The 21,428-nt window shown below is 39.6% G+C and overlaps 1 long non-coding RNA gene across 1 annotated transcript; it reads left to right on the top strand.

Moving 5' to 3' along the window:
- Positions 1–19,087: 19,087 nt before the first annotated feature.
- Positions 19,088–21,376, top strand: LOC138942253 (uncharacterized). The gene is made up of 5 exons (XR_011448280.1): positions 19,088–19,164; positions 19,301–19,464; positions 19,570–19,665; positions 20,912–21,170; positions 21,313–21,376. It is a non-coding gene; the product is annotated as an uncharacterized lncRNA (long non-coding RNA).
- The last annotated feature ends 52 nt before the right edge of the window (positions 21,377–21,428 follow it).

Raw genomic sequence — 21,428 nt, 5'->3', positions numbered from 1 at the left:
GGACGTTTTCACGATCTTTCTATTATGTTCTCGAAAGTGTTTTATATAGGATAATGTGAAAAAAATGTTAATGCGAGTTTTGATGTTATCATAGTGACGTAATAGAGAATATATACAGAGCACGAGAAAGAGTACGTATAAAGTTTGAAAGAGAGAACGCAGGATACGGCGGCCGCGTAGCGGTGCGAGAGAGAACTCGTATAGAACGCGAAAAAATTCGTATATAACGCCAAAAAACGAACTTTTTGTGTTTTTGCGATGTAAAAGTCGTGGAAACCACTATTCTGTCCAAGTCTTGGCAAATCTCGACTCGATTTGGCAAATTCGCGTTCTACCTCATTAGCATCGAACATATATCATGCTACATGCAAACGAGACAGAATGCGAGAATTTGCCATAAATTGAGTCGAGATTAGCCGCGAATTGGACAGATCGATGATTTCCATGACTCTTTATTATATTCTTGAAAGTGTTATATATAGAGCAACGCGAGAATAAAGCTACCGCGAGATACGACGTTCGCTTAACAATGCGATGAAGAATGTATATAAAATATAAAAAAGAGTCCGCATAAAGCGCAAAAGAGAGAACGCAGGATGTGGCGGCCGCGTAGCGGCGCGAGAAAGAATTTATATGGAGCGCAAGAGAGAACTCGTACAAAATTACGATTATTTTATAATTATACGATTTAAAGATTAATAATGGTAATCACTCTAATCGATTATTTAAACGGTTAATCGATTTTCACAAGTCTTAATTTTAATTGTATTGTGTTATTATTTTTTTCTTTGTTTTATAATTATACGATTATTTTAGTTTTAACATGTCTACAATTTTTTCTAAGATTTTCTTTGTTTTATAATTATACGATTATTTTAGTTTTAACATGTCTACAATTTTTTCTAAGATTTTTTTGTTTTATAATTATACGATTATTTTAGTTTTAACATGTCTACAATTTTGTATAATATGTATAATATGTATAATATGTATAATATGTATAATATGTATAATATGTATAATATGTATAATATGTAGTTTTATTTAATAAAAATACATTTTTATCATAATACAGCTGTTTTATTTATCCAAGAATTGTGCGATTCGTCCATTCCTAACCATTTCACGTAAATCTTGTCACCCTTTCGACGCAGCACCTTTTCTACGAGATACACGTCGGGATCGCCAACGCGCAACAATTCGTGCTCGTAGAATCCTCCAGCGATCGGCTCGCCGCGCGAATCCTTTAATAGATACGTTACGGGATTAGTCCGTTGTATCTTAGTTATTCGAAAAATCTCTGTAGTCCAGTTGGGTGTGAAGCCTTTCTCGAAAATCGTCTTAAATTTACTGATGCGTACCGGATCGCCTACTTTGAATTTCACCGGAGCCGCGATTTTTATATTGCTGTATACAGTATTTAAAAGTTTATCAGCAATTTTTGGAGTTACGTCGATAGGTCTCATATTTATAGTGCGATGTTTTCGCGTGTTATATTCCTCGACGAGTCGTGGTAACTCGTCGATCCACTTGTACGTTCCGTTTAGCGTGAAGTACTTCCACATAAAATTTTTGAGCGTACGATTGAATCGTTCGACTATCGACGCTTTCATCACCGAATATGTCGAATAATGATTTACTTCGTGCTTCTTCGCAAAATTTCGCATATCGGCATTGTAAAATTCTTTTCCTTTATCGGTCTGTAGATTTTTCGGACACCTCTTAGAGTCTCGTATTATTTTAGATAACGTTCGAGTTACCTCGTTCGCGCTTTTGCTCTTAAGCGGTACAGCCCATGCGTATTTGCTTAATACGTCGATAACGGTGAGTATGTAGTTGTGGCCTTTGTTGAGTCTCGCGTAAGGACGCATCTCGACCACATCCGCTTGCCATAGGTCGTCGTACCCGCGCACCGCAACGCGACGACGCGAGAAGTTTCTTCTCGCGGGCGCGTGCAATTCCTCGACTAGTCTTCGTTTTTTAACGCTCATAATTCTTTTTTCTTTCTCTCGAGAATAACGTTGAATTGAATCTCTTTTTCAAGCGGTTCGCCGCTCCCGCTAATCTCTCTTTCGAGCGGATCGCCGCTCCCGCTAATCTCTCTTTCGAGCGGATCGCCGCTCCCGCTAATCTCTCTTTCGAGCGGTTCGCCGCTCCCGCTAATCTTTCTTTCGAGCGGTTCGCCGCTCCCGCTAATCTTTGCCAGTTCTCTCATTCTTCCCGATAGCTCGTCCGCGTCTCTCTTCAATCGTGACGTTGAATTTTCCAATTCTTGTATCTTCGTCTCGGATTTCACCGCGGAATTCGCCGCGATACGCGATTTTTGACTTAGTTCCCGTATTGCTTTACCTTGATTGAACATTACTTTACGATCGTTCGCGTTTCTCGTCGAGGACTCCGTCGCGTTGAGCGATATAGTTTTTTTCGCGACTTCGATTTGATCGCTTAAACCTTTGATTCGTTTATCTAAAACATCGATTCGTTTATCTAGAGCGTTAACGCTCGTTTGTATTCTCGAAATGGAATTTTCCACAACGTCTATTCGTTTACTTAGAACGTCATCGCGCGTTTTTATATCGGAAACGAAACTCTCCGCGACGTCTATTCGTTTACCTAAAGCGCTATCGAGCTGAGCGAGTCTCGTGAACAGTAGAATGACGCCTTGCCCCGCCTCGTTCGCGTCTTTTCTCAATTGCGATGTGATTCCCTCGACGTAGCTTTTGCTTGTCGCATCGGCGTCTTCCTCAGGTTGAGCTAAGCGTTTTATCTTACGCTCTCTCGCGTCGTACTCGATGGAAGAGCTTAGACACAGCGCGTTATCGCGCACGTAATTTCGCAGAGACTCGATAGCCGGACGTAGTCTTCCGGTTCTCGTGTCGTAGCCTCGATTTTTTAAAGACGAGCCAAATTTGCTCACGGACATCGCGAATTCCGCGTACGACTGTGACGGTCATCCACGCGACAGTTCAATTTATACGATCGCTCCTGTTTCGCGAAACTCCTTGATTATCGATAGAATCTCGTTTTCGTGAGCGTTGTTGCCGGCTCGACGCGAAGCGTCTAACAATCGCAGACGATCCACTAATTCGTTTGGATCGTCCCAATGGACGTAATCGATTTTATTGTTCGTGACACGCATAGTCGACGATACGCGACCCGCGCCTGTTTTTTTCGCGCCGCTGTTGTGAATAAGCGGAGCGATAATAAATTTGTATTTATATCCTTTATTTCCTAAGACAGATTTTTTAGCGTCATGATCACGTCTATGAGCGTTCGTTGTTAACAATATACTTCTGTATGTTAATTTATCTTTTTCTGTATATATGAGACTATTAGGAATTTTCATAAAAATTAATTCATACAAACCGGGAGTACCGACATATTTAATCTCATCTATAAATATGGAATCATTCGCGTCTACGTCAAATCGCTTATCGCCGAGCATCGCACTTTTCTCGCCGATGTAAACTCCGTAAACGTGATCAATCTCGTTCGGCGCTTCTCCGCCGAGAAGAGTCCCCATATATTTTCGCCCTAACGGTCCTAGTCGACCGTGCGATATTTCGCGATCTTGAGAAATTCGCGAAATTTGTTTAACGGGTATTTCGAGCATCGAGGGCGATTCAAGACTCTCGGATTCGAACGTTTCATATTCTTCGGTTTCGTTTCGCGCGAATGGATCTCTTTCGACGGAAGACTCGTTTAATGGAGTAGAAACGGCGTTCAATCGTCGTCGAGCGCGTATTCGTTTCGCTTTAGGTTTTTTCCAAACGGGAGTTAGTGCTTCGTCTTTCCATTTTTCCTCGACGCTCGTCGAGGGTGAAATGTCGGTTGCGTCTTGTTTTATCATTTCGCGCTTAATTTCGTTTCGCTCTATCTCGTCTCGCTCGGCGCGATCAGCGATGCGCCGCAGCGGTTCGACGATCGGTTTGAAACGACTCTCTATCGCGATCTCGTTTTCCATTTTTCCGGTCTTCAATGCTCTGTGTTTTTTACGAATCGATGCACGCGTTTTAGCTATCTCTTTTGCTGTCTTTTCGCGTTTACCGATATCTGTCGAGGCCATTGCAACTTCTTCTAACTCACGAGAGAGCGATCGACGCGTTCAACGTATTCGCGACAACTGATCGCTCTACGGTACAATGAAGTCGTTAAATCCTCGTCTGTATCTACCAGCGCGGAGCGCGCTATCTTTGTCGATCACTAAGAAACCATATTTATATCGCCAACACGCACGACATAGCGCGTGAAAATTCTCATACGACATATCCGTGTTCACGTGATCGTTGTATGCGTGACGTAAATTAGTACCATCTTGTTTAAAAAGAATTAACAGATTAGCGTTATCTCGAATTAAATGCTTCGGTATTTTAGCATACGTTTGGCACAGATAGAAGCAATCGACGTTCGAGTGTCGACCCATAGCGAAATATTCTCTGATAGTATTTTGTTTGTCGCACGCTACATCGTCGAACACGAATATCGAATTCGGGAGAGCTTCGCTGGGTGAAATAACGTCAAAATTATTAGAAAATGTGAAATAACCTATATCTTCCATCGGTGTTAATAAATTTTCTAAATATTGATATTTAGGCTGCTGTAATGACTTTGAGTAAACATAAACGTTCTCGAAGCGTACGCCATGCGGACTCTCCAATAAACTTATTAATGCGTTTGTTTTGCCGCAACTAGAAGGCCCGCAAATGACGCAGCGAATAGCGCTCGATAATAGACGACCGTGTCTACGCGTTTTTTTCGACGGTCGCGTTTTATTGTCGAGGTTCGTCACCTTTATCGCAATCGGTTGCCGCACGAACCGCATTCCTCTTGCTGCGCGCGTGCGCGGTACACTCGCGTGAGGCAGGGCGAAACCTTTTTATTTATATACGAATAGATCGCCATCAATCGCGCAGTAGCAAATTGCGCGCGGTGAATCGAGATGTTTATCTTACTAATAGATGGCGACGATATTCTCGATTTCACTACCGATCAATTGCGGTATATTCCGAAAATAATTTTACTAAAGCATTTCGGTCGCTACGTAGAACGATTGTGGGAGGAACTGCCTGAATATATAAAAGTGGATCCGGAGGTGCGGCGCTACCGTCGATGTCTGGAGCATATAATCGCCCTTGGCAACGAACACACATTGACGGTCCGGCGCCGCTTGTTAAAGATTGCGGCGAATGCAATTCGCGAAACAGCAGTACGGTGTGAATCATGGCGCTGGCTTGTTGAATAGAGCGATAAACGCACTCCCTTTCGAACTACATATACCTGGATATCAATTTTGCGGGCCGGATACTCGTCTTGCGAAACGACTCGCGCGAGGCGATCGAGGTGTCAATCCTCTGGACGCGGCCTGCCGCGAGCACGATATCGCGTACTCGCGAAGCGGCGAGCTCGCTGATCGACACGTCGCTGACCACGCGCTCGCCAAAAGAGCGCGCGAACGTGTCGCGGCTAAAGATTCGACTCTCGGCGAGAGAGCCGCCGCGGCGGCTGTATGGATGGCTATGAAATCGAAGACAAAACTTGGAATGGGTACAACGAAAATCAAGAGAAAAAAGAACAAAAGAAGAATAATCGCTACGAGAAAAAGAACGCTTCCGATAGCGAAACGCGGCGGCTTTTTACCCCTGCTACCGTTATTGGGAACTCTCGGTTCTTTGGCCGGGGGAGCGGCGGGAATCGCGAAAGCGGTGAACGATCGCAAAGCAGCGCGACGACAACTGGAAGAGTTGCAGCGCCATGATCGCGCGATGGAAGGTCGCGGTTTATATCTCGCGCCGTACAAACGTGGAAGTGGCGTATCCTCAACGAGAAGAAGAGCTAAAAAAAAACTTCGCGTAAACAGACGCTAGAGATCCTCCCATCCGTCGGAGCAACGACAAACGAACAATTAAATCGCGCGGCGATACTCTCGCGCGTACCTCACTTTAGAGGTGTGTTTATGCGCAACGCGCTTCCGTCGCAAGCGTGCCGCGATGAAAGCGGCATTGTGAATTTAGATGACGCATCCGGACCGGGTACTCATTGGGTAGCGTACGCGAAAAAAGGGGACGACGCAATTTACTACGACGGTTTCGGTGATCTTCGTCCTCCGCGCGAACTCGCGCGTTATCTCGGGCGCGACGCGAACATTCGATACAATCGACGCTCCGAGCAGACGCGCGATCAGAATATTTGCGGACAATTGAGTCTTCGATTTCTCCGAGAAGTTGATTGGAGGAATCGTCGACTATAATATCAACCGTTATTCGTCAATCGAACGCAGTTCGATCGTTCTCGTCGATCATGTCGCTGTCTCACTCTTTCCGGACGAAGCAGTATTCTCGCGGCGAGTTATTTTCCGCCTCTCGATTTAAACGACGACGATTACGAATTAGGTTTAACCAATTTTGAAACTTATAATACGATACCGAATATAAATTCTACGAATAATAAATTTTACTTCGATAATAATGACGAGATTATCGTGATTCCAATAGGATCTTACGAATTAAACGCTATAAACGCGTATCTAAGAGCGGCGATTCGTCATAAACGACGAGCGAGAGAGGAGGAACGAGAACGCGAAAATGAAAAACCGGAAACGAACGATGACGATTACATATACGATGTTGATGACGATTATTTCGAAGACAATGAGAATGGCGATAAAAGTGAAAATTCTATAACGCTTCGCGGTAACGATAACACTATGAGAAGCGAAATTAAATGCGCATATCAAGTAAATTTCACAAAACCCGATAATATCGGTTCGCTCCTGGGTTTCTCATCTCGTGTATTACAACCGAATAAATGGTATGCATCCGATAAACCAATAAATATTATGGCCATTAACCTTATTCGAATAGAGTGTAACGTTACAACAGGAGCGTATCATAACGACAAATCCGCGCATACTATACACGAATTCGCGCCTAATGTTCCACCCGGATATAAAGTGTCGGAAATTCCAACGCAGATCATTTACCTTCCGATCATCGCACGGACCATTACCGATATAAACGTGCGTGTTGTGGACCAAAACGGAAAATTGATCGATTTTCGCGGCGAAGAAATTACGATTCGTCTACACGTGCGACGAAAACGATAGAGAAGCGCGCGATGCTCGTAGTGAACGGATCGAACACGAGAAACGCACCTATTATCACTGTCGCGTCACCTCTAAACGCAGAAAAGAGAAGAAAAAAGGGAGGAAGACTAACCGCCGCCAACGAGACTTTTCTGCGCTCTTTGGGTTTTGTCGTGCCGAGAACCGCTTCTTCGTAAAAAGCGGAATGTGCGACATTCTAAGTATCAGTGGGAAGCCGATCTTCGACGATCGCATCGTCAAGATCGAAACTCACACGTACAACCCTTACGCCAATACTACGTTCGGAAATAGCGATGAGATACGAATTCCTATACAACAGCAAGATTTGTATACGTTACCTTGCGACAGTTTTATCTACTTGAGGGCAGACTCGAGTCGAAGGAAGCATCGAGCGCGCAAGAGGAAATCGCATCGGTAACGAGATTAGTAAACAATTGCGCGGCGTTTATGTTCGAGGAAATTCGCTACGAGCTCGATGGCGTAGAGATCGATCGAAACAGAAACGTTGGAATAACGAGTACGATTAAAAATTACGCGTCGCTGACAGTCGAAAGAAGTAAAATATTAAAAAACGCTGGATGGGACTTATTAGCAACAACTCATTCGTCAATCGGTGATTTTAATTTTTGCGTACCTCTTAACGTGCTATTAGGTTTTTGCGAAGATTACAAGCGCGTTGTGATCAACGCGCGACACGAGCTTATTTTAATACGAGCGCGCAACGATAACAATTGCGTTATATCGCGCGAAACGCAAGAACCTAAAATCGTTTTGTTAAAAATACAATGGCGAATGCCTCATATAGTATTGAATGATGTTAATAAATTAAGATTATTGCGCACGTTAGATAGTGGACGATATTTGAGCGTCGCTTTTCGCTCATGGGATCTTTACGAGTTTCCGCTTCTACAGAGCACGACCAAACACTCGTGGGCCGTCAAAGCGGCAACACAACTCGAGAAACCGCGATACGTTATCTTCGCGCTACAATCTGGAAAGAAGAACGTTCTGTCTGAGGAGTCTTCTTTATTCGACGATTGTAAACTAACTAATGTCAAACTGTATCTTAATTCCGATTTTTATCCTTACGATGACATGAATTTAGATTTCGATAAACATAAAATCGCCGTATTATACGATATGTATTCGAAATTTCGAAAAACGTACTACGGATGCGAAAACGACGAAACACTCTTAAATCTAGATAAATTTTTAATTCACGGCCCACTCGTAGTCATCGACTGTTCTCGACAGAACGAGTCAATTAAAAGCGCCATTGTGGACGTTCGCATAGAGTTCGACTGCAAGGAAAACATCCCCTCTAACACCACAGCTTACTGTCTTATTATTCACGATCGAGTGGTAGAATACAATCCGCTCACTAACGTCGTGCGCAGAATCGTGTAAGCGCAACGATACTCGAAAAAATATAGAGAAAGAATAAAACGCTTAGAAAAATCTAGAAAGAAACACTTCGAGTATCGCTAACAACGACGATGGACACACCGATTTTTGTCGATCTTCAAGGTTTCGTAGTTAACGAAAAATTCGTCGTGAAAGAAGTAGCCGTGTTAAGAAATGGTGTAGAATTGACGCATCACATCTTTCGCTCGCCGATGTCGTGGGATTTGCTCACGAGAGCGGAAAAATCGCGAGCGTGTTGGTTAATATCAAATCATCATCAGCTAAAGTGGAACGATGGACACACAAATTATGGGTCGATGAAAATACTCGTTCGAGATGCCATATGTCGAGGATCTAACCCTGATTCGACGGTGCAGATCTATGTCAAAGGTCACGAGAAGAAGAAGTGGTTAATCGAGATCTTAGGAAACGTCGCCGACGATCGCGATATAGCCGTTTCTGTCGAGACTATCGACGCCGATTACGAAGACATCGAACGTCTGGAGACTCTGAACGCTTCGCGGGCCTTTCATTGCGGATACCACGCGAAAAATTGCGCGTTAGAAAACACGTGTAAATTGCACGATTGGTAGTTTGAGCGACGCGATCGTTTGCGCAATATGAGCGATTGATTTTATATTATATAAATTTAAGTTACATAAATTTAAGTTATATAAATTTAAATTATATAAATTTAAATTATATAAATTTAAGTTATATAAATTTAAATTATATAAATTTAAGTTATATAAATTTAAGTTATATAAATTTAAGTTATATAAATTTAAGTTATAATGTATCAAATTAATTATATATTTTAAATTTTAAATATAATTATAATGTATTAAGTCAATTATATAATCTATAAGTTTAATCATGAATATGTTATATATTGTTGCAAAATATACGTTACACGAAAAAACCGCGTTTTTTCTTTATCGCGGTCGCATCCTTTATCGCGGTCGCGTAACAAATTTAATTATAAATTTATAACTGTCCATAGATATTATTTTATCGCGATCGCATAATAAACTTAATTATAGAAATTTTAAATCTATTTAAATATACTATTTAAATATACTATTTAAATATACTATTTAAATATACTATTTAAATATACTTAATACGGACACAGATGGTTATTACGAGAAGCGCGAGAACGAGAGGATACGGAAAAAGAAAAGAAAAGCGTAAAGAATCAACGTTTCGTTTAATGTATAACATTTATTCATAAAAATTATATTTTACAAATGCGCTTTATTAACGCGTAAAATTACTCCGTGTCGAACGGTTGCGATTCGGGCACATAGTTCGCTAATTGTACATTCGCCCGCGATTTACCCTCGTTGACCGTCGCCGGTTCGGCCTCGTCCTCCATTGATCGCAATTCGAGTTCGCCGATCGGTCGCGATTCGGGTTCCTCATCGATCTGTGATGCGATGACTCGCCTAACTTCGGGAACGGCGAAGGGCTCCTCATCGATCTGTGATGCGACGACTCGCCTAACTTCAGGAATGGCGAAATCGCGCTCGCCGCGTCGACGAGCGTCGCGCAATGCGCTATGAACGCTTTGCGCTTGTGTGAGCATAGTTCTCGTTCTATTTATTAAATCATAGAGCGATTCTCGCGCTGTTTTTACACAGCTCTCTATTTCTTGTCTAAAATACAAAAGTAAAAATTAATAAAAGTAAAAATTAATAAAATTTATTATAATTTATTATAATTTATTATAATTTATTATAATTTATTATAATTTCAATTAGATACTTACATTAAACGTGCGATATCTACGTCTTCGTTTAACTGAAAAGCGAGTCTAAACGAATCCGGACTATTATCGATAACACCTTGCGCTTCCACACGCAAATCCGTAGCGAGGTCTCCCAGAACATAGGATTTTATCGCGATTAAGTCCCCGTTTACATTAATATAATCGGCCGCGTTAATGATCTGTTCGATTCGTTCCATATCGAACAGTTCACGACCGATTTTAATTCTCGTCACTTCACGTTCCGTCGTTTCGCGCTTCGTTATCTCGCGAGCGAGAATACTTTAACGCTTCTCGAAACGATCTCGCGTTTTATAAAGATCGACGCGCGGGATGTTGCGGTACAATTTATCGATCGCGCCGCATCTTCCTTCCGCGACCGTTTCGTTGCCGGAAAGGAGATATCTCTACTCGCTCATCGAGTGTCCTTTTTAGAGGACAAATGAATAATAAAAATAGGAATAACAAAAAACATCCGTTAGATAATGCGCATTCCGAATACCCTGCGAACAATGAGATCATCATCGCCGGAAAAAAGTATCTAGGGATATCTAAAGGTATCTTTAATTTATCGTTACCGGAAGGAGATATCTGTAATTTATCATTACCGGAAGGAGATATCTCTAATCGCTCATCGAGTGTCCTTTTTAGAAGACAAACGAATAATAAAAATAACAGAAAACATCCGTTAGATAACGCGCATCGTTGAAAGAGATATCTTTAATCGCTCATCGAATGTCGAAAACATCCGTTAGATAACGCGCATCGTTGGAAGGGATATCTTTAATCGCTCATCGAATGTCCTTCTTAGAGGACAAACGAATAATAAAATAGAAAAAACAAAAGAGGAACTCGAGCGCGTCCGCTAGATAACGCGCATTCCAAACGTTCGACGTCGAAAGAAACGCGTTTCCCTCTCCCTCTCCCCACCCACCCACATTATTCGTCACCGATAAAAATAGGCGTCTCGCGGAGCGCGCGAATCAATCGCGCTCGGCGTCTCTCAACAGTTTACCGCGTTTTCCCCGTTTCGCGCGATGACTAACACGAGGACGGTTCTCACTCTAGCGACGATGCTCGTCGCTACGACGGTCGCCGCGCCCTTCGACTCGGAAAGAATCGAGGCGCTTCGTTTTCTGCGCGTATACGGTTTTCTAAAAGACGATGGAGAATCACTGTCGTCCGATAACGCGACATCTCTGCGTCGCGCACTATCGCTGTTTCAAGAATATTATCAATTATCGGGAAACGGCGCGTTAAACGCCGTTACGCTTCACCTTATGCGTAAACCGAGATGCGGTCTCGCAGATATTCCCGATCGCGCGTATAGCCCGATCGCGCGAAAATGGCCGAAGACGCGTCTCGCATGGAATTTTCAGATGGCTAGCGAAGAAATCTCGCGAACGGCCGAAACTGCATTCGCGTTATGGGCGGCGAACTCATCGCTAACTTTCGCACGCGACCCGTTACACCCCGATATATTAATATCGTATCGAACGGGCGCGCACACTTACGCGAATCGTCGAAACGTCGGTATTTGCCCGGCAGCCTTCGACGGTCCGGGAGGAGCCCTAGCTCACGCGTTTTTCCCTCTGGAACAACCGACTTCACATCGGAGATACACGTCGACGATTCCGAACCATGGCACGTGTATCTAAACAAAAATCCTCCCGACACGCATCATCTGCTACAAACGCTAACGCACGAGATCGGCCACGCATTGGGTCTACAGCATAGTATGCGCAATGACTCTATAATGTTCCCGTATATACCCGATATCGAGAATCAATTTCCAGTTAAGCTGAGCATAGAAGACATTCTCGCTATACAGAATCTGTACGGATCTCACGACGACGGAAACTATCCAACGGCGACTCCCGCGACCACCGCGGCGCCCGCGACGACGAGCGTCGCGCCGACCGACCCAGCGCGCGCGGATCTCTGCGCATTACGACGCGTGGACGCCGTGCTAATAATGAATCATCGATTATATATAGCTAATCGCCGCAACATATGGTCGGTCGACATGACCGAAAAGCGTTACGGTAGACCCATGACGCTCACGGATTACGCGACGTTTCTACCGGCGAATTTTACGCGTCTATCCGCCGCGTATCGAAGACCCTCGGGCGATCTCGCGCTATTCGCGAACGATTCGATCTACCTCGCGGAATATCCTAGTCTTAAACTAAAATCGGGCTGGCCGAGATATCTCCACGATATCGGACTTCCCCGAAACGTTAAAATCAACGCGGCGATAAATACGCACACGGGACGAACCTACGCTATATACGACGATGATAAAGTCGCGGAAATCGACGAGTGTCACATGATAGTCATTAGACACGCTCCATTAAAAGATATATTTCCCGGAATTCCGTCCGCGATAACGTCGGCCTTCCGATACATCGATGGCAATCTATATTTCTTCGCCAAACGTCAGTTCTACGCCTTCAACGAATTTACAAATACCGTAACCTCGGCGGGTCCTTTCGATCTACACGCGCTCGGCATCGAGTGTCCTACGGATGGACTGCTAAGACAATTGCGCGATCTACTTAGTCGCGTCTATCGTCTCAGCGACACGATCGAGAAAGAGAGAATCGACGATGAGAACGACTAGAGCGACCCTACCGTTATTTTTTAAAAATAGAATATATAAGAGAAAACGCGCGAAAGGGGAAGAAGCGATCTCTACGCGAGTATATAAAGACCGTCCGTCCATTAAGCGCTTCATTATTGACGGAGAACACCGAAGCTAACGCGCGAAAAAGAACAAACGAGAAAAAACGAGCGACAATGTACGCGACAATGGGGGGGGCAACCGCAGCAGCAACACTCATTCGACGATCGATCGAGACTAACCGAACGAGACCGCGAAGATAGCGCGGAATACGCTAAAAAAGCTAAAATGGACAATGGGTAAGACTATCGAACATTTATTCGAACTAATTAATTCGCTAACACCGTTTCTCTCATCGCTCATATCTATTTTTTAGACGAGATCGCGATCGAACGCCAAGACACGACGCGGACGTCTCGATCGCGCGACCGCTCAGAATCTTAGGAAGACGCTATCCATTGACCAAAACCGCATATAAACATCTGGAAATTAGCGTTAACGTCAGCCGACCCTCTTTCGTAGAAATCGTCCTCGGAGATTGTCACGGCAAAGAGATCTCGCTAACGCCGGATACGTGGAAGGAACTGCTCGATCTACGACCCACGCTCCTGTCGCACTTTCGCTCCGACGAGCGCGACGAGGCGCGCCCGACGCCAATACACATCGGACAATTGACGCTACGATTCGGCAAACTCAACAATCTCCGAATACTTCGTCTCGAAACGCCTAAAATTCGCCTAGCCGTATCGAAGAACACCGTCGTAAATATATTAAATCTGGAAGTTTGCGTCAACCGCATCGTTGCATCTTTAAGCGGTTTAACCGCGCGCGTGGGCAACAAGCTAATTCGTTTCCTCGACATCGCGGCAGGCGCTCGCGATAAGGCGCTTATTCCCGCGATGATACGCGAGAGCGATAACTTCGACCGCAACGATATAATCGATTGCGAACTGCAGGCTCTGTTCTTCGGAGAATCGTGATACGCTCACTCGCGTACTCGTATCGTCGTATTATTAATATATTAAAAAATTTGTAAAAGAAAACAATAAAAACACCTCTCCTCTTTCGCTAGAACGACGATATCTCTTTATTTCACGACCTTTCGAAGATTCGCCATCTCGCTAAAGCGACGAGCGCGCTCGCGCTAACGCGCGCCTCGAGAGGAGGAGAGCGACGAGGGACGCCCCTCCGTCCGCTCGACCGCCCACCGACGATCCCCCGCTCCCTCGACGCCGGGCGCCCGCCGCCCGCTCGCGGATCGCGCGCTAGAAGCGCCCCCCTAAAGAATCGCGACGGCGGATCGCGCGCTAGAAGCGGCGCGCCCCCCTAAAGAATCGCGACGGCGGATCGCGCGCTAGAAGCGCGAGTCGCGTCAAGGTCGCGAATCGGGAGGAACCGCCACCCCCGAACGCCATCTCTCGAGCGCTCTCGGCGACTCGTACCCACCGCTTCCCCCCGACCGCGCTTCCCCTCTCACCCTACTTACCCCCCCATGCACCCGCCCAGCCCGCTCTCCATCCCTCGGGCGCCCACAAACTGCTCCGAAACTATCTCTCTCTCTTACTCCCCAACGATACCCTCTCTCTCACACTCACACAAAACTGAGCCAGAACCGGCCTTACTATCCTACTGATTAATAAAACTTATAAATTCTGTTAATAAAATAAAATTGTAACTGTATTTTACTTAATTTACATAATTTGATTAGTTTTTAATCTCTTCTTTACATATTTGATAAAGAAGTTAATAACTCATAAAAAATTTTTGTTGGATAATACTAACTTTTACAGCGAAAATACCTTCTGCGAGTTTAAATTATTATTACAAATCGTTGATATAGACACATATTGAACATATAGATTGGAAACAGCGTACCAGCTATAAATCGATATTGTATAACTGTGTCACACAGTGTATCACTGTGTTCCGTAGCTGGAAAGTACTCACAGTAAAATTTGAAGTATACAACTTTTTTGCACATAAGCAGAATTCGTATTGCAGTATATAGTATTGAATAATCACAGAGTCATATTGCGTTTAATTTTGTGCAATTTATTCTATAAATTTATTAACATGTCTAGACAGCCATATTAACAGACACAGTCACATGCTGATTAAATATTTCATATAACAAAATATACAATTAAATTAATTTTCTAAAAAAAAGATACTGTGTTCATGAAAATGTATATATTTATTTAATACTCAAATTAAACACATTAATATGTAACAAATATAAAATTTCTCGTACCACCAGTACTTTATTACTTACTTTGATAACAAAACGTAGACAGGCAAAAATATATTTAGTGAAGAATGATGCTATTCTTTGCAAAGTATTTTGATATATCTTCTTTCCAATTATAAGTTAGTTGGAGATATAACATGAGCACAATTACTTACGACAAAAGCGGTATTACGACAAGAGCATTTCAGACACGTAACGACATGAGCATATTAGGTAAAAAGTTATATATTCTGCGGGAAAATCGCGGGAAACCGCACGCGCTTGCACTGCATTTATTGGCTGCGTTCAGCAGAACAATTGCCGAGTTGTCGTCTTATCAACTCTTTGCGTTGATTTGTTGGTTCTAAAAGTAAGAGCCAATTACGTTCAATTGCTATAAGCGGTTAGTTCTACTGAACGCACCTCTCATATAAGCATGCATAGATTACGTTTACACGTCACCTCTAATGCGGCGTCTACAATAGAGATTTTAAGCCATAAGCCTTAAGAAATTGACCAATCATAGTCGAGTATTTTTCTCATACTTGGTTGTGATTGATCAATTTCTTAAGGCTTAGGGCTTAAAATCTCTATTGTAGATGCCGCATAATCGGGTTTAATAACATCCGTAGTTGTAAAACTGATCAATCACAGCTATTCCTCTGAAGAATGGAATAACTGTGATTGACCAGCCTTAGAACTACGGATGTTATTAAACCCGATTATGCGGCATCTACAATAGAGATTTTAAGCCCTAAGCTTTAAGAAATTGACCAATCACAATCAAGTATGAGAAAAATACTCGACTATGATTGGTCAATTTCTTAAGGCTTATGGCTTAAAATCTCTATTGTAGACGCCGCATTAGAAGTGACGTGTAAACGTAATCTATGCATGCTTATATGAGAGGTGCGTTCAGTAGAACCAACCGCTTATAGCAATTGAACGTAATTGGCTCTTACTTTTAGAACCAACAAATCAACGCAAAGAGTTGATAAGACAACTCGGCAATTGTTCTACTGAACACAGCCAATAAATGCAGTGCAAGCGCGTGCGGTTTCCCGCGATTTTCCCGCAGAATATATAACTTTTTACCCAATATGCTCATGTCGTTACGTGTCTGAAATGCTCTTATCGTAATACCGCTTTTGTCGTAAGTAATTGGGCTCATGTTATATCTCCAACTAACTTATAATTGGAAAGAAGATATACCAAAATACTTTGCAAAGAATAGCATCATTCTTCACTAAATATATTTTTGCCTGTCTACGTTTTGTTATCAAAGTAAGTAATAAAGTACCGGTGGTACTCTAGGAAGAATTTTATATTTGTTATATAAATGTATTTAATTATAGTATTAAATATATATATATATATATATATATATGTGTGTATATTCACAAACAATACTTTTTGTAGGAAATTACCTTCTTTGAATAATATTCGTTATATTAAATATTTAATCAGCATACCATGTTATCAGAAGCACTAATGCTTCTGTTAACATGGTTAGATTATTTCAAAAAATTGAAAGCAATATAATTATAAAGTTACTCAATACTATATTGTTACAATACACTACAATATAAATTCCACTTATTTACAAAAAATTTATGCTACTGCAAATTTTATTATATTTTATATTTTGCTCAATCTTCAGAGGCATTATTTGTAATTCTATATAGAAGACCTATATATTAAAGACTTTTTAAGTAAATCGCTTAGTATTTAAAGATACATGTTAACTGAGGACTGAGTATTAGCATATTTTCTATAATATGAAATGTTTAACTGGCATGTATTTTGTTTCATTATATAATAGATGCAAGTTCTTCCTGGAAGAAAAAAGGGATCAAATATTTATGTATATGATGATTATTTGTACTGTATGGATAATCGCTATGACAATGTCTTTCGATGTAACATACGGAAGACAACAAAGTGTCCAGGCTACGTCATTCAGGATAATAATAGAGTAAACATGTTGAAGGAACATAATCATCCAAAGTTACCACTCATCAAACAACAGATTGAAATGAAAGAAGAAATACTAAGACTCTCTCGTGAAACTCATATTGGACTAAAAGAAATCTTTGATTCAGTTTGCAGAAGGTAAAATTATTGTATTTCTTCCATATATTTTATCAAAATTTCTATGATTTATAACATAATGATTTTGCAATTTTATGATATATTGACTTGATTGTTTTAAGACATCTTTAGTAGCAAAATCTTATGATCTAGGAACATATTATCTCTGATATTTTAAATATATTAATATTTCGAGTTTGAAACCTGCTTACATCTTTAGCATCCTGAGTTTAAATTTTTGGTAGTGTTTCAATTTCTTGATTTTGTGTATTTTGTGTAAGAAGACAATTTGTATATCAGAAATATTGTTATTAAATGGATCACATAATTTTATAATATCTTGAACAATTAAATTTTATAGCTTTGATATATTTTCAACATCTTGATCTTGATTTGAAAGTTTAAGACTTCTCTTAGCAATTTTCTTATTAACTGAAATTTTAAATAAAATGGATTCTGTATAAAAATCTATTTGTTGATATATGAATCCTATTGTTGATTTATAAGTCTCTATTGCATAATTGTTTGAAGAAATTACTATCAAAAGACAAATGTTTTTAATCTTTTTAGGAATTTCTTTAATACAGTTTTGTGTTGAATTATTATTTATAATGTTTGCATCTTTAATGTTGGATGCATCCACTATTTTTTCAATAATTCTAACTTCAACAGGTGCAATTTCATGTTCCGCATTTCTTAATTCAAATAATTATTTTGAATGTTTATTAATATATGTACAATTATCCTACAGTGTACTTTTATTTACATTTGCATCACTTTTATAAATATATACTTCTTAACATATTGTTTTTTATTCACATCAAGCGATGCGGCAGCGTCGCGACGCCAAGTATATAAAAAAAACGTTTCGGCTTGTCAACGGTTTGCCTATGTTGCCTATGTACAGGGGCCGCGACGCTACCAAGTAGCTTATCCGGAGTTTTACGTCTAATAAACTTTCGATTAAAATTCCTCAGGAACCAAGCCGTTAATCAAAAATCACTTTTCTTATACAATGTGGATGCAAGCTTTCTATTGCGACCAGTTTGAATAAGATTAGTGCAGTCAATCCTGAGGAATGATAATCGTATGCCAGAAATGACATTTTTCGTTCTTCATCATTATCATAATAAAATAAGTTTCAGACTCTCACGTACGTATGCTCGCACGCACACACGCAAAGCGAGTTTGTCCCTCACGGCGCGTTTGCAGCGCTCATGTACGATTATTCGCTTGAGTGTGCAGATACGCCTTGAGAGACAATGTGTATGTGCGTGCATATGTATATGATACGTATCAAGCAGTACGCGACAAATACTGTAGATATTAATACATCCAACTCTTGAAAAATCCTTTGTCTTGCAAGGCAACCACTGAAACAGCGTCATCTATTAATCTGAGGTGATAAACTCTTGCTTCATAGAGTGTTACTGGGTGGGTAACAATGTAAATGATAAATAAAAATACGTATATAATTGTGAGATATTTTCTTTAATTTAATATTTTTTGTCATAATTAACCTTTTCTTCTTACTATCATTAATTTTATTAATATAGGCTTTTAATAAAACGTTAAAATATTTGTTTAAAAATATTTTATAACAATCGTTACATATACACATATTTTCCTTAATATTACAATTTGATATTAATTTTGCTTTAACATTTGATGTACTTTCGTTAAGATAAACTTCAATATTACTTTTAAAACATAATATAATCACGAACCACTTAACTACGAGACCAGCGTTCTCCTCTACTAAAGAAATACTAACAACTCAGGCCGCGTGGTAGCGCTAGTGCGCTGTATTGCCTGTTTTTAATCGAAGTTGAACGTATTAATATCTACAGTATTTGTACGCGGTAGCATCGCGACGTCAAGATATAATAACATTATAAGGTTAATGTTATATTTGAATCTGCTGCAGAAAATATATTTGGTCCTATCGAGTAAGTAGATTGAAATTTTGGATATATATCTGCTTATACATATATGTCTGCTTATATATGTTTATTTATTGTTTTATAAGTATATTATTTCTTGATTATATCTGAATATTATCTAAATTATAGCGCGTATTTGCAGGATAAAGCAAAATCAATCAATCCTTTCAAGAAGGCCGGTATACTTTTAGCTGGGATTTCTTCAACTGGGATTGCATACAGTATAAGACCGTATGCAATCCCAGCTGAAGAACTTTGCTAAACAACGTAATATATTGGGTTATAGAGATTTGGTAGTAACAGACAGTAAGTACAATATAGTAGCACATATAAAACATTCAGTAGCACATATAAAACCAGATATGTAAATTAAATTAAATATTAAAATTATGTTCTTTTCATTGCACATAGATAGAAGGAAGTGACCATAAAGCACTTAACTTCGGATGGACATAAAAACGATTAATAACTGTCGAAGTAAAAGAAATATTTACTATTTATAATGGGGTAAGGGGAATCTTTGCTCTTATGTTAAGTGATTGAACTGAAGTTGAATTCAATGTGTTGAATAGCTTGAAATTTGTGAAACACGAATACCGAAAATAAATTTAAGCTATAATTATATAGTTATAATTATAGCTTAAATTTATTTTCGGTATTCGTGTTTCACAAATTTCAACACATTGAATCACGTGTAATATTATAATAGCATGTTGCAATGCGAGATATATAATTATAAGTTTTATGAACATTATCAAAGAGAAATTACTGACATTATTACATTTTTGATAAAATCGTAGGAATTCACAAGTTTTATTTCACAACTATATAATCAAAAATATAATAATGTCAGTGATTTCTCTCTGATAATGTTCATAAAATTTATGAATATATATCTCGCATTGCAACATGCTATCATAATAATACACGTATGCAAAGGAAGCCAAAGTATTCATTTAATATTTATTTGGGAGGGAGGGGACATAACAACGTAATTCTATAAAAAAAGCGCATTTAAATTTTCTCGAGAAAATCTATAATATTTCTATAAATGCAAGACTGATTTTATCAAACAAATATTATTTCAAATTACAAACTAAACTGTTTCTATGTACTTGGCTAGTTAACTTGATTTCATATTTAGTTTTGATTTTTGATTTTTATCTTTTAGAGTTACTTTTTACAGGAAAAGCATTTTTTAGTTTTTTATTATTTATGAAAATTATTTTTCAAGGAAAATTTTTTTTTATAGTTATTTTTTAAGGATAGATATCAAACTTTTTTTACGTACAAGTTGGGATTTTTTTATATACTTGGCGTATTTTTTTTTACTTATTATTTAACAGTAAAGAAACAGTTGAGTCTGTGTGTATTAAGACATATATTACTATCAAATGAGAAACTTTGACTAAATTTCTTATCTTTATTTATATCACAACTGTTTATTTTACTTGTTTGTTTACTTCTATTGATATTACCTAAAATATTATTTTAGTAATATACTCTATGTCTTCCTTTTTGGCTAAACCAATTTCTAACATGTTACTACTCAATTTTATATTATTTTTAAAATCTTATATGTAAAAATTTAATACAAATTTTTTCTATTGTACTTGATCACTGTTAGCCACAATGAATAAATAAAACTCATTCAAAAATTATAAAATTTAATCAATTTATATGTTTGTATGATTTTTATTACGGTTTTTGTATTAATAGTGCATTATATTTATAATATCTCTTTTCTTTCTAGTAATCCAGATGCAGCACAATATTTGAGTTTTGCATCTATGAGATGTAGCATGCATCGTGAACGTATAAAAAACCGGCCGTCCGTACCTGAGACTTTGGCATCATTATATGATATTTTAATACACTCTAGCATTATGCAAAATATCTATATAGAAAACATAATTACAACGGATGGGAAAACTGCAATTATTTTATCAACTGATTATTTACTACAAGCATTATCTTCTACTACTGAAATCTATGTGGATGGAACTTTTTCTGTAAGTATAACTGCCTCTTTTTGTAATTAAGAAATTCTATATGAATTTTTATAAAATGTTGTAACAATACGCCAAGATTGTGGTAACATATAGAGCAATATTGAGTCTAATTATAAAAATTATTTTATGTATCTTTTTTAAGGTTCTCCCACGCAAGCCTCATATTGCGCAACTTTATTCTGTACATATACGATACATAGATACGGTCAGATATTTATTTAAATCATTCAGTTTTTTTAAGCATCAGAAATTGATAAC

This window comes from Polyergus mexicanus, unplaced genomic scaffold, assembly GCF_030449975.1.
Source record: "Polyergus mexicanus isolate NDT 795.1 unplaced genomic scaffold, iyPolMexi1.0 SCAF_22, whole genome shotgun sequence".
In the NCBI taxonomy this organism is placed as follows: domain Eukaryota; kingdom Metazoa; phylum Arthropoda; class Insecta; order Hymenoptera; family Formicidae; genus Polyergus; species Polyergus mexicanus.
Note: the sequence above shows the minus strand (reverse complement) of the source record. Positions and strands in the feature narration are given on the sequence as shown.